This window comes from Lithobates pipiens, unplaced genomic scaffold (assembly GCF_037356315.1).
Source record: "Lithobates pipiens isolate NorthernLeopardFrog02 unplaced genomic scaffold, aLitPip1_a1.2 Scaffold_23, whole genome shotgun sequence".
Taxonomy (NCBI): domain Eukaryota; kingdom Metazoa; phylum Chordata; class Amphibia; order Anura; family Ranidae; genus Lithobates; species Lithobates pipiens.
The window spans coordinates 106,831,540-106,843,991 of NW_027507785.1; positions in this window are offsets into that span (position 1 = coordinate 106,831,540).

Here is a 12,452-nt window from a genome sequence, read left to right on the forward strand (position 1 = left end):
ACTTTCATGTTCATGGGTTCAGTCGTTCGTAATAAACATTGTTCGTTAGTCCAATCCAAAGACGATGTTCTGGCAAGTAGCACTTGACTACATTTGTTCACAAAACAGGTAAATATTCCAGCTTTTGAAAGAAAGTGTCAAAAAGAATGTTTTCAGCTTTGAACTCTGCTAAAAAACACAATTGTACGACACTTCCAAGCAATGTTTCATATTCCTATTTCTGCCCTCAAATATCTGTGTGCTAAGTATTCTTTTTTTAAATTCTCATAGGGGAGAGAAGACGCGGGATGTCTGAGGACACCAGGGACCCCACACCTCCCATAGAAGGGGAAATACCAACACCAGAAGCAGAGGAGGAGGAGGAAGGAGAGATTGTAGAGATTGGCGAAATTGGCACCACAACAGGTGAGTCCACAGCTTTAGGTAAGCTAATCAATGTATGCCTGCATATTTATATTACAAAGTGTTTTTTTTTTTGGTTTATTTTTAGGTGATGTGGATGTTGTGGAAGAAGAATCACATTTTACCAGTGAAAGTGCCCAGGTCATCATCTGGGAGATAATGGGGTGCAATCGAGATTTAGATAATTTCAAGAAAAACATCAATGATGTTCAACAAAAAATGAAGAACATCGTTGATGTTTTAGGGAGAATCTGAAACACCCAAAACTAGCTAGCATCCATTTACATTTTTCAAAAACACTTTTCTATTTTTAGAAAAGCCACATTTAGAAGATACATACAGTGTGTCAACACGTGCTATCTCAAATCATGGGGGATCAATGTTCGCATTTTGTGGGTGCAACCCCTTCCTTGCTACTAAAGTGGCTGAGATGAAGGGGTTGCACCCCCAAAACACGCACATCGATCCCCCATGATGGGAGATAGCACATGTTGACATTAGGCATGGGATCAGGAGGAAAATGCCCAGTTGGATTCACAATTTGTGTGCATCTTCCAAATTTGGCTTTTACAGGGGTGACACCCCATGTGATGAAGACAATATCAACACAGTTTGTACATACTCATGTCTGATATTGTCTTCACTTTTCAAAGTTGAACTTTGTAAGTTCCTGTGTTCTGTATGTTATGCTTTGATACATGCCTATTTACACAAAAACGCCAAGTTATATAAATGTTACCAAAAATAATGTTTTATATACACCAAATATGTTGGTTTGTTGTAAAACCCTTTTCTAAACGCACATGTGAATGTGCTTTGAGGAAAAAGTTTAACTATGAACAATGTGTGGCTTCCTTTTTCAATACGCAAAAATGGGATTTTATATACAGCTTACCTGTAAAATCCTTTTCTTGAGAGTACATCACGGGACACAGGAGCTTCATTACATAGTGGGTTATATAGGCACCTCTGGTGATTGAACACTGGTTAACCCCAATTAAGGAGAATTCCTCCCCTATATAACCCCTCCCATATGGGAGGCACCTCAGTTTTGTAGCAAAGCAATAAGAAACCACGTAAAACCCAAGAGGGGTGGGAGCCCTGTGTCCCGTGATGTACTCTCAAGAAAAGGATTTTACAGGTAAGCTGTATATAAAAATCCCATTTTCTTGATCATACATCACGGGACACAGGAGCTTCATTACATAGTGGGATGTCCCAAAGCAATGCTCAGATTGAGGGGAGGGAGACACAGATCATAATTATAGACTGCCAGGGACCAGAGGACCTAAACTGCAGCCTGCAGTACACTGCGCCCGAAGGCGATATCCTCTTGCCCTCTGACATCCACCTGATAGAATCTGGTGAATGTGTGGACTGATGACCAAGTTGCAGCCTTACAGATCTGAGCCAGGGAGGCCTGGTGATGCACTGCCCAAGAAGCACTTACAGCCCTCGTTGAGTGCGCTTTCACTTGAAAAGGAGGAATCTTCCCCTTTACACTATAGGCCTGAGAAATAACCTGTCTAATCCACCTTGAGAGAGTGGATTTTGACGCCGCCTGGCCCTTCCTAGGGCCTTCCGGCAAAATAAACAAGCAATCAGTTTTCCTTATCTGAGCAGTTGCTTGAAGATATATACTGATTGCTCTAACCACATCCAAAGTGTGCAAAGATTCTTCTTCTGCGGACTGTGGGTCCGGAAAAAAGGATGGTAGGATTACGTCTTGATTCAAATGGAATCCCGAAACCACCTTAGGTAGAAAGGACCTGTTGGGACGCATGATCACCCGGTCCTTATGAATAATTAGATACGGCTCCTTGCTGGAAAGAGTTGCTAGCTCTGATACTCTTCTAGCCGTGGATATGGCTACCAAGAAAACCAATTTTTTAGTCAGGAGAACTAATGAAGCCAGATGCAAAGGTTCAAATGGTTGCCCCTGCAAAGCCAAGAGAACCAAATTCAGATCCCATGGGCATACCAGAGGTTTGACTGGCGGTCTTATCCGCATGGCCCCCTGGATGAAAGGCCGCACCAGGGAATGCGATGCAAGTGGCTTCTGAAAAAAACACTGACAGGGCCGAAATCTGCCCCTCGATAGTGCTTATGGCCAAATTCATTTCTAGGCCTGACTGGAGAAAGGCCAAGATCCTGCTAACGACATACTTTCTAGGATGCCATTTCCTGAGTTCACACCAGGAAACATATGCCCTCCAGATTTTGTAATAAATAAGCCTGGAGGCCGGCTTTCTGGCATTGAGTAGAAAGGACTGGCCCCGAAAGGCCACGGTCTCTCAGAATGTGGGTCTCAGCAGCCAAACCGTCAAATTCAGACTGTGTAAAGCAGGATGGTAAATTGGACCCTGTGAGAGCAGATCTGGCCGGAGAGGGAGGATCCATGGCCTGCCTACTGCCAACTTCATGATCTCTGCGTACCACGGTCGTCTGGGCCAAGCCGGGGCCACCAAAAGGACCGATTTTGTCTCCCTCTTGACTCTTCCCAGGAACCGCATCAGAAGCGGGCTCGGGGGGAAGGCATAGATCAGATTGTACTGATCCCAGGGAACTGTGAGAGCATCTGACTTCTGAGCAAGTGTATCTCTTGTCCTTGACACAAAATTGTCCAGTTTCCTGTTGAACCTGGATGCAAACAGATCTTCGTCTGGAGTACCCCACCTGTGACATATGTTCCGAAACACGTCGGGGTGCAGAGCCCATTCTCCTGGGCACAACTGCTGGCGGCTCAGAAAATCCGTCTGCCAATTTTCCAGTCCTGGAATGAAGACTGCAGAAGGACACGGAACATGCTTTTCTGCCCAGACAAGTATGCGATTCACCTCTTTTTGGGCAACCAGACTCCTGGGTACCGCCCAGTTGATTGATAAAAGGCACTGCTGTGGCATTGTCGGACTGAACCCGAACAGGGAGACCTCGTAGTCTGTAAGACCACTTTATGAGAGCCATGTAAACTGCCCGGATCTCCAAGACATTTATGGGCAATAGCTTCTCGATCGCAGACCATTTCTCCTGCGAGCACGTCTCCTCCAACACTGCTCCCCAGCCTGTCAGGCTGGCATCTGTCGTGATAATCTTCCATGGAAGAGGAAGAAAAGTTTTGCCCTTCAGCAAATTCTTGGTTTGTAACCACCTGACGAGACTCTTGCGTGTCCCTGGTGATAGACGCATAGGAAGATCCAAGGATTGGGGCTTCCTGTTCCAAGCCGCAAGGATGCATCTTTGCAGAGGCCTTGAGTGGAACTGGGAGAATGGGACGGCCTCGAAGTCTCATGCACAATCGAATGGGAGAAGATCTTCTGCCCAGAATAAGGCGCACCAGATCCCCAATGGCCAAGGCTTTTGGCCTTGGAAGAAACACCTTGCCCTGAGCGATGTCGATGATCATACCCAGGTATTCCAACCTGGTGGCAGGCTGTAGGGACGACTTTTCTAGGTTTATAATCCAACCTAGGCGTTCCAGGTGTTCTAGCGTTCTGGTGACGCTGTGGTTCAGGAACGCTACTGTTTTCTCCATGAGAAGCAAATCGTCTAGATAAGCCATGACGACTATACCCTGAGCTCTTAGGTTTGCCAAGAGAGGGTCCAGAATCTTTGTGAAGACTCGAGGGGCCGTAGCAAGTCCGAACGGCAAGGCCACAAATTGAAAATGGCGCCGCTCTACCGCGAACCTTAGAAATTTTCGGTGTACGGGAAAAATTGTCACATGGAGATATGCATCCTTGATGTCTATTGATGCCATAAACTCTCCCCCTTGCAGGGAGGAGACCACAGTGCAGATTGACTGCATTCATAAGGACTGGATGCGTAAAAACCGGTTCAGATCCTTCAGATCTAAGATAGGTCTGACACTTCCATTTTGCTTCGGAACAGTGAAGAGATTCGAGTAAAACCCTGAACCCTGTTCTTTTGGGTCCACTTCTACTATCACCCCCTGGGATAGTAAGTGATCTAAGGCCAGAAATAGCGGTTTTTGCTTTACTGGATCCCTGGGGATCCTTGACCTTAGAAAACGAGAAGGTGGAATCTCCTGAAACTCTAGCCTGTAGCCCAGAGATACCGAAGAGATCACCCACTTGTCCCGGATCTCTTCCCGCCAGGCTCCTGCAAACTGAAGGAGCCTTCCCCCCACTCGGCCGAGTGGGGGCGCCCCTTCACAAGGAAGCTTTTGGGCTCTGCTTGGCAGGCTTTCGCCCCCGTCTTTTTCTGCCCCTGGGCCCGGCCCTGCTTAGAGCTAGATGCTCCGAGAGAGAGAGCACGCCTAAATGAAGGACGTTTGCTCCTTTTGACTGGAAGGATAGTAGATTTACCCCCTGAAATTGTTTGGACGAATTTGTCTAATTCTTCTCCAAACAAACGTTCCCCTTTAAACAGGAACCCAATCAAATGCTTCTTGCATGACAGCTCAGCTGCCCAATTCTTTAGCCATAGGGCCCTTCGCATGTGTACCAACAGGAGAGACAGACGTGATGCTTGTTGAACAGAATCCAAAATCGCATCAATCATGAAACACAGAATATGAGGTATTTCTGCATAATTCTCCACTTCCTCACTGGGAAGGAGGCCAAGCATCTGCTTAACCTGTTCCTTGAGGAACTGACACAACCCCACGGCTGCGACTGTAGGTTGCACTACAGCGCCAGTCATGGAAAAGGAGGCTTTTAATAAGGTTTCTAGCTTCTTATCAGTTGGATCTTTAAATACCTGCGCATTATCCAAGGGACAAGTCAGGTTTTTATTCACGCAAGAAACAACCGCATCAACAGATGGGACTCCCCACTTCTTGGTGAAACTTTCCTCCAGAGGATAATGCATAGAAAACCTTTTAGGAGGAGCAAACAGTTTATCGGGATGTCCCCAATCCTCATACAACAATTTATCCATTAAGGGATGAATTAGGAAGGAATAGGCAGTCTGTGGGGTTTTCCTGACTCCCAGGGAAGAAACAGAGGACGTAGCGACTTCAGCAGCAGGCATTCTGAATGTGGTATGCACCAATTCAGTATAATACCGCACCTGTTTTCTGAGGAGGGGACTCTCTCCTCTTCCTCTGATTCCTCCGACTGCTCAAGATCCCTGTCCCAAGACAGGGATCTCTCCTCATTGTCAGAAGAATCATCTGAGAGAGGAATCTCAGCAGAGGGAGGGGATCTACCCCTTTTCCTGCTATCTTTCAGGGAAGCAGAAATAAAATTCATTATTCTCCCTTCAAAACCCTCCAATGTAGCCCTAAGGGAGTCCTCAGTGACATATACCGGGGCTGACACATTAGGAGAGGCTGCAAAACCTGACAGGGGCACTGACTCGTCCTGAGAGGCTGGCTCCAGTACTGCAGGGGGGGGGGTGGTAACTTACAGGCACTTTTAGAACCCCTGGACCTAGGCGGTGATTTACCAGTGCTCTTGTTACCTCCCCCTGAGACCCTCTTACGAGGAGACATAGTCCTAAGCTACAAAGCAGAGGTACTAGTACAAAGTGCAATCACTGTTGTGCTTAAAGTCTCACAATAAATATATATGCTTAAACTGCACAACCTGATGCTGAGTAGATGTCTAAGGTTTGCCTGGATCCAATCCCCTGGGATGCTTACTGCCCACAGCTCCTGTGTCTCCACTTACAGCCCCCTGACGCTCTGGGCTTTTTAAAACTGGCGCCTGCGCAGTACAGCGCCGTGCACACTGACGTGCGCGGCTCACAACCACACTCCCCCCTCCTCCATTAGGCCGGGAGAGTGCGTGCACAAGGACCGCGGAATCCAGGGGGGGAAAGGGAAACTCCATCGGAGCTGCGTGGGACCCCCAGACTACGTGGGACCCCTGTATTACCTCTATTGTGGCAGGGACTGCAGTGGAGACGTGAGACAGCTGGAGAACCAGGCTTCACTGAGCGTGTGTACTGAAAGGCATGTAAGTATGCATCAGGCTGCTCTTACTCCCTCTTGTGATGGAAACCAGGTAAGACATACAACTACTCAAAATGAAGAAATCCATCATATTATTATATATATAGGATTAACTTCCCTTACCTGTTCTCGCCGCAGGAATTGCTGAAACAGACAAATTCCAGCCTTCACCCATCACGGCGGGCAGTGTTAGCCAACCTTCAGGTTTATCTGGGGCTCTTTCTCAGAAGAGCCTCCTACCTGGACCATGTAAAAGACTCTGCCAGAAACTTTTGTGCGCTCTGTGTAAACAGTACACCAAGTCTGGTTTTCCCAGAGCCTAGTCTTCCAATAGGAGAGGACTTACAGGCCAAACCTTGTTTCTTCGGCTGACGAGGCCCGGGTACCATATCATCTTAGGAGTCAAATATCGGCCCGAGATATGAATCCGGTTTGTTGTAGCCCTTAGGCCCCTGCAGGGACCTGCACAGAGCTTTCTTCATAGCACATGTTTTACGTGACCAACCACCATAGACACTGGCGAAAAAACTGAGGTGCCTCCCATATGAGAGGGGTTATATAGGGGAGGAATTCTCCTTAATTGGGGTTAACCAGTGTCCAATCACCAGAGGTGCCTATATAACCCACTATGTAATGAAGCCCCTGTGTCCCGTGATGTATGATCAAGAAAGCAGGATTTGTAGTAAAGTTGTTTTCTGTGGCAATGGGTGTTATTTATTAAAGGCAAATCCACTTTGCACTCCAAGTGCAGTTTCAAGTGTACTTTTGCAGTGCACTTGTAGTGCATAATGGATTTGCCTATAGTAAATAATACCCACAGTGCTTTTTAAATTTCCCCAATAACGCCATTTTCATGACCCCACACATTTCTGCCATGGTGCTGAAAATGAGCAATATTTTTGTCAGTAATGTACTACATACATTAACAACAAAAAAAAGGTGTGTGTGTAGCAGACCCACAACATAATAATATTATCTGAAGAAGAGACTGTCGCCTCATCTCGCACAGAAAATGGAAAATTGTATACTTACCTTTCCGTAATTTTCCTTTCCTGTCGCATCTTCATGGCAGCATACACTCTCTCTCTGGGTTGTGACTCCGCCCCCACAACCTGATAGGACCACATAGCTATAAGATGAAGATACGCCCCCCGCCCCGGTATTCTCTGTATATATGAATCACCTTTGTGGGTGGGATATTGTATGCTGCCATGAAGATGCGACAGGAAAGGAAAATTACGGAAAGGTAAGTATACAATTTTCCATTTTCCTGTCACATCATGGCAGCATACACTCTGGGGATTAACTCGCAGACTGGGTGGGAGATGCAAAGGTAAACGTTTATTAGCAAGGAATAGAAAAGTTGGCTTGAATAATGGACTTTCCCAATTCTACTGTTGATAGCTGAGCTGAGTCCACCTTGTAGTGAGAGATAAAGGTGTTCCTGGAGGACCAAGTGGCCGCTCTGCAGATGGTTTCCGCTGAGACCCTACAATACGCTGCCCAGGAGGTGGCCACTGCTCTGGTGGAATGAGCCCTCAGGTCTTCAGGAATTTGCGACTCACTCAGCAAGTAGGCCTTCACTAACCAGGAGGCAATGGTTCGGGCCGATGTTGCTTGACCTCTCCTAAGGCCATAGGGAATGATGAAGAGGTTCTCCGATCTTTTAAAGGATTTGGACAGGGAAAGATATTTTATGATGTTGCCCCTTACATCCAGAGGATGAGGGTCGCCCTGGTCTGTGTTAAGAGCTGGCAAGTTGATTTCCTGGTTGAAGTGAAAAGAGGATGCCACCTTTGGGATAAAGTGATCCAAGGGTCTTAGAACTACCCTGTCTGGATGAATGATCAGATACGGCTCCTTAATCAGTAATGCTTGCATCTCTGAAACTCTCTTCGCTGATGTGATTGCGACCAGGAAAGGTGACTTTTAGTGTCAGGTGCCAGAGGGAGATGTTTTCCAGCGGAAAACAGGGTTCTTTGGATAGTACCTCTAAGATGACTGATGGGTCCCATGTTGGAAAGGAAGGCTTCCTAGGTGGTCTTAGTTTAAGACTGGCCTTCTGAAATTGCATAACAAGGGGATCGTGAGCCCATTTAACCCCTGTCAGGGCGGATAGAGCTGACACCTGAACTTTCAGAGTACTAGAGCTAAGACCATTGTCTAAGCCTGATTGCAGGAACTCTAGGATCAGAGGAGCCGAAAGGGAGGACAGACCCCGGCCACGGTCCTAAGAGAAGGCAACAAACTTCTCCCAGACCCTGCAGTAGGTGCAGTTGGTGGTAGGTTTTCTGGCCTGGAGCAGGGTATCAGCTACCTTCTGGGAGCAGCCCTGACATAGATACCTAGCCCTCTCAGCCCCCAAGCCATCAAGTGCAGCTTCCCCGAATCTGGGTGTAGTAGCTGGCCCTGGGAGAGCAAGTCGGCTGACAGGGAAGAGCAAGAGGGTCTGCCGTGCTTAGTTGTAGGAGGGTGGTGAACCATGGCCTCCTGAGCCAAAAAGGAATCACCGCTATCACCAATGCCATTGATCTCTTGAGCCTTAAGAGAAATCTCGCATCAGGGGAGTCAGAGGGCAGATATACCCGAGATGGAAGTTCCAGGGATGCTGGAGGCAGGAGAGCCTGGAGGGCCGCCCTCATCTCCAGCACGTTCGATACCAAGTCCCGTACTTCGAAAGGTCAACGGCCCTGCGCTGCATGGGACTGGTAGTGGGCTCCCAAACCTTCTAGACTGGCGGCCGCTGTCACTACCTCCTGAGGAGGGATGACTATGTGTTTTCAATTGTTTAAGTTGTGGGGACCGCAACGCAATGAGCGCCTGACTGTCTCCGAGATCCGGATCGTCTGGGTCATGGATGAACCATCCCACTGATGTAGGAAGGAGTTCTGCAGAGGTCTGGTGTGCCACTGAGCCCAACGGACCATAGGAATTGTCGCTGATAGGGAGCCTAGAAGGCTGAGGCATACTCTGGCCGAAAGGGATCTTGCTAGAATGGCCTTCTTCACCTTTCCGGACCAACAGGACTTCTCCGGAAGCAGCTGCACTGTATTCAACTGGGCTCCTAAGAAGATCATTCTCTGGGTGGGCCGAGTCTGGCTCTTCCCACAGTTTATGAGCCATCCCAGATTCTGCAGAGTGGAGACGAGGATCTTTTGATGCTGTAACAGCGACTCCCGGCTGTCTGAGAGGAGGAGAATATTGTCCAGTTAATGGTGGACTCGCAGCCCCCTCTCCCTCAGATGCGCGATAACGGGAAGAAGGACCTTTGTAAAGGTCCTGGGAGCCACAGAAATTCCAAACTGAATACTTCAGAACTGAAAGTGTCTGTGGTTTAGCGAAAAACTGAGGAACTTTTGGAGTTCTGAATGGATAGGGATATGGAGGTAGGCGCCCTGTAGATCTATGGAGAGCATCCAGTCCCCCAGATTTATGGCCTGGAGGATAGACTGTAGGCTCTCCATTTTGAATGCTTCTACCTGGATAGAGCGGTTTACGTTTAGATCCAGGACCGGACGTAGGTCCCCTGATTTCTTTTTTACTAGAAATAGAGGGGAATAGAACCCCCGACCTCTTTGGGATAGGGGCACCTCGGTAATTGCTTCCTTTTGGAGCAGATCCTGAACGTATCGGGTCAAGGCTAACCTCTTTTGCCGGGATGACGGGAGGTTTGTTGGGCAAAAATGGTCCCCTGGGGGAAGTCACCTGAATGACCATCTGTGCCCGATGCGAACGGTGGTTAACGCTTATTGTTTCCCCCCAGACCAGCGTGAACTTTGAGAGTCTGGCCCCCACCACTGCTGGCTGGGTGGACGCACCTTCAAAAGGACTTCTGGTCAGTAGATGCCGGGGTCCTGGGCTTCTGGGACGTCAGGAAGGACGTTTGATGGGCCTTCCAATTCCTTCTGTACTCCCTACCAGGCCTGTAGGACTTGGCATCCCTGTACCTGTCCGGGAGGTTACGCCTAAAGGGAGGAGGCCTCTGAAGCTTTGGCTTTCTATCCAAGGGGATAAGCCCTGATTTTCCGCCAGTAACCTTAGAAATAGCAGAGTCCAATATTGCGGCACCAATTGGACTTGGAAGCAGGATCTGCTGCCCAGGGTTTGAGCCAGAGAGCCCGTCTGGCCATTACCGAGGACAATATAACCCTGGATGCAGACTTAATAGCATCCACAGATGCCTCTGCCACAAAATCCCCTGCAAGGCTTAGTTCTTGCAGGGCCCTAACTATCCGGTCTTGATCAGCGTCTTGGATACAAGCTTTTCTGTGCTTGCTGACCAACTGGCAATAGCCTTACCCACAGCTGCAAGAACCACTGCTGGCCTGCATACGCCTCCTGCTGCTAAGTAAGCTCTTATGAGATCAGTATCGATCTTCCTATCCAGGACATCCTTGAATGACACAGCGTCCTCGATAGGGAGCGTAACGTGTCTGGCCAAGCGCATGAGGGATGCATCCGCCACTGGCGGGGACACAAGAGATTTAATTTTAGCCTCCTTTAGAGGATATAGTTTGGCAAGCCGATTGTTAGGATTTGCTTTCTTCTCGGGTCTCTGCCACTCGTCTCTGATAAGTTCTTCCAACTCATCAATGAAGGGGAAGGCTTTGGGTTCTCTCATCAGGTTCGGGAAATATTTTCTCCTTTTGGGTTGGGCCTCCTGGGGTTCCTCCCAGCTAATGGCCCCCTTCACTGACCTCACAAAAGGCTCTATTAGGGAGAAGTCAAAGCCCGCTGAAGCCTCTAGTTCTTCCTCATCTGAAGGAGAATCATGCTCTCTGGAAGTACTTGGGGGAGCCAGCGAAGCACCCCGTGGAGATAACTCCGTGTCGGGAGCGACACGTGGGGCAGAAGACTCTGTGAGCTCTCTGTGTTCTTGCCCTTTCTCTCTGGTGGCTTCTTCAAAGCACCGGCGGCATGCCGACATATCTGGAAGGGCAATGGCCCCGCATACCCAGCAGGTATTTTCAGAAGGATGGCAGTGGCATTCTGGTGAATGGCGCCTCCGGTCAGGGGGATCTTCTTTGGCGCGAATGGCTGCGCCTTGAACAAGACCTGGAGCGACTCCTTCTGCGACTCCCTTTCCCTGAGCGACTTCCTCCACCCGAATGGCTCCGCCTATGGCCAGAGCGGCTTCTTCTATGCGAGGAATCTCTGCGAGATGATCTTGTGGACCTGATGGGGCTAACCATTTAGGTAGCGCTAGTGCGTCCTGCTCTCTTTTTCGATCTTCTCTACTTACCAAACTCCTCCCCTCTTACCTATTATGCTGGTGGTGATCTGCTGGAGCAGTGGTCTCCATGGATAGGGAACAGAGGAAGCCTGAAGACACAGGTAACACAAAAAGGGTAAGGAAGATAAAGCCATAACAGAAACAAGAGGGGAGATACTTACCAAACAGAGAGGCAACACTGGGGTAGAAAAAAACAGAAATGCAGCAGTCATGAAATTCAGCTGAGCACAAAAAACAGGCAAAAAAGGCATCTGCGTTAAAAAAAGGCATCTTCCCCTTTTAAAATTGGAGCCGGGGGTCATGTCCCACCTGCACATGCTCAGTAGTGCCATGCGGCCCCCGGCGCCATCTTGGAAAAGGGAAAAGACATAGATAGACATACACAGGCTGCCCAAAGTGCACAGTGAGCATGTGCAAAGCGGCAGAGTGACCAGGAAGAGTGGTGATGTTGATGTGAGACTACAGAGCTAAGGAAAAGGAAGTAAAATATGGCAGAAAGGCAACACTGGGGTAAAGGCACCAGACAACCTAAGGTGACAAGAGATACTGAAGGCAGAGAGTATGCTGTCAGGTTGCAGACAGAGTGACACCAGGGAGGAACAGGAAACTGGAGACCACCGCAGGTACTAAGCCTGTTTAAGGCTTAAAGACCGATCTTTTTATTATATGCCTTCAGCCTGTTTAAGGCTTACTTTCAACGGCTATAGAGGCAATGCTCTGTTTGCAGAGAAAAAGTATTCATACCCCTGAGATCACCAGAGTGGGGTTCCTTCCATTTAGCTTCCTTTAGAGGCTGTACCGGTAAGGACTTCCACCCAGGAGAGGCTAGAACCTGGCTGGGGCGAAACGGTAAGAGGGTGATGATCCATGCGGTCCCAACAGGTGAGGAAAAATAAGAGA